We start from the raw sequence: 2,559 nt of genomic DNA on the forward strand, positions 1-2,559 counted from the left end.
GCTTCATTATTATTGTGAAAATTTTAGCAAAAATCAAAGCATACCACACAAAAATCTTTTATATTTCGGCTTTTATAGGTGTATTTTTCTATTAAAAAATTGTTTACAATATTTTTGGAGTATATAATTTGCTTTAAAAAAATGAATTAACACATCCGATTACACTTATATTATTTACAGGTATAATTATGATAATTTATTCTGGATGGACTCGTTCAATTTAAAAAACGCTTTTTCATCCCCTAATAAACATTTTTTAATCCTGTTTTTTATGTAATCTAAACTAAAATTTATTTCTCGTGGTATTTTTAGTTTGAAAAAATACCGTTATCCAAAAACTGATCATTGTGTTTATTTTTGGTTGATAAATATTTTATTAATCAATTAAATTCATCACTTCCCACATTATCGTTTTTATATTCATTGAAGAAAGCGTTTATCTGTTCACTTGTTGTGGCATCTGACGCTTTCTTATCTGTTCTTTCGCGAATAAACCGTGGAAATCTTAAACTTATTCCAAGATTTCCATTAAAACGAGCTCCAGCGCTATAAATAGGTGATAGTGAAAATCCCGCAGCTTTTACTTCCCAAACAAATTTTTGGGATATCCATATATCAGGTTTTACTCCGTCATTTATAACATAATTTTTAGGTATCGTACTTTTTTCAGTAGAATCAGAAATTACGTACTCTTTCATACATTCATAATATTTTATCAACGATTCATCGTCAAATCCTGTCCCGATCTTACAAATAGCCTCATATTTATCATTTTCATCGTCATAACATGCCAATAAAAACCCCCCATAAACCCCTGTACGTTTACCTTTTCCAAAGTATGCACCTATAACGGTTAAATCGAGTGTATCACTCATACCTTCCAAATAATCTTTCTTTAACTTGATCCAATTCGCAGATCTCATGCTAGGTTTATACAAAGATTCCAGATTTTTTATCATCAAACCCTCACATCCAAGTGCCAAAGATTCATTAAAAATGGAATCTATCTCCTCAACTGATGAACAATCCTTTTTCGTTGCAAATACAAATCTACTTTCAATTTCTACAAAATTCTTAAGAAGAATCGATCTGCGGTACTCAAAATTTTCTTCTAGCATAGAATTGCCATTAAATAATAGTAGATCAAAACTGAATAAACACACTTCTACTTTTATTTCATCAATTTTTACATTTTTTCGTTTTCTAGTTGTAAGCATCTGAAAAGGCAAAATTTTTTTTTCTTTCATGCAATAAGCCACAACCTCACAATCTAAAATGTAACTATTACCAGTTTCCGTTATTTTAGGAAGTATTTCTTTCAATTCCGGATACTTTTGAGTAAGATCCTCCGAATTTCGTGAAAATACCTTGTAATCATTATCATTTATTTTGTGTATCTGTGCTCTTTCGCCATCATACTTGTGCTCACATGTAAATTTCTTTCCTTCGACCCTTCCATAAGCAACAGTCAAACTTTTCGATGGCTGGGCCAACATCGGCTTTACCGGAACACCCGCCTGAATTTTTATATGCTTTACTATTTCAACTGGACCAAATCTAATTAATGCTTCAATTATTTTTTCAAAAACTGGGCACTGATTGTAAACAAACTTAATGTTTTCGACAATTTCTTTCTCATCAAAGACATCACTCTTTTTCTGATATTTATAATAAAAGGCTTGCGATAAAGCTATTAGAACAGTTTTGAGCGCAAGACCAATTTTCATTTTTCCTTCGAATAAACGCACTAAATATTTTGTCTCAAGGTCTTTAGATTGTGAAATTACCTTGATCATTTTATTCATTTTAAGTTTTGATGAATCTGATCCAGTAGTATCGCTAATATCTCTCAAAATTGCTAACACCCTATTTATAGTCAAATTATCTTCTTGTTTTTTTTTAAAAAGAGCCAACGTTCTTATCCTCTGCTTCATCGCAATTGTTCCCATATCTCCAGTTTTTCGAATTTCTTCTCGAATATCCTTTAATTTCTTTCCCGTGATCTCTGTAATCATTTTAACCATTGCTGTTTCACCTATTCCTAATTCTTTACCATAATGCTCAGGATAGAAAGTTCCCGTACAAAGATAGCACGCCGATATTAAATAACAAGGATCCTTTTCGTCACAGAGATCGATGAAATAATCCTTTAGATAGCTCTGTATTTCTAATCTCTTTTTAGTTTCGGATATTTTCTCCAATACTTTACACAATTTCCCAAAAGAATTAAATTCATCCATTTTATTTGGGCTAAATGAAATCTGTACGATTTTTTACTGCGGTATAAATATTCGATTCTAATGATATTGCTAATAATAAAATCGAAAATCAAATAACATAATTTACTTGTATAATAAAAAAAATAAAAGGATAAGATCGACATGCTAGAAATGTAAATATAAGTAAATGTGTATTATTTCAGCCAATATTGAAAATGAAGAATGACCATTAGTCAGTTCGAAACTTTACATATAAATTCGTCCAAAAACAATTTCTCAGAAAAAAAATATTAAATAAACGCCTCGATGTATATTCACTTAACATATTTGCCATAAAAAT

At 30.2% G+C, this 2,559-nt stretch overlaps 1 pseudogene; it reads right to left on the bottom strand.

The window, feature by feature from the left end:
* Positions 1-380: 380 nt before the first annotated feature.
* Positions 381-2,240, bottom strand: LOC147067650 (uncharacterized; annotated as a pseudogene).
* Positions 2,241-2,559: the final 319 nt, after the last annotated feature.

The sequence above is a fragment of the Rhyacophila brunnea genome, unplaced genomic scaffold (assembly GCF_057557595.1).
Source record: "Rhyacophila brunnea isolate RB1 unplaced genomic scaffold, BYU_Rbru_1.0 scaffold_35, whole genome shotgun sequence".
Taxonomy (NCBI): Eukaryota; Metazoa; Arthropoda; class Insecta; order Trichoptera; family Rhyacophilidae; genus Rhyacophila; species Rhyacophila brunnea.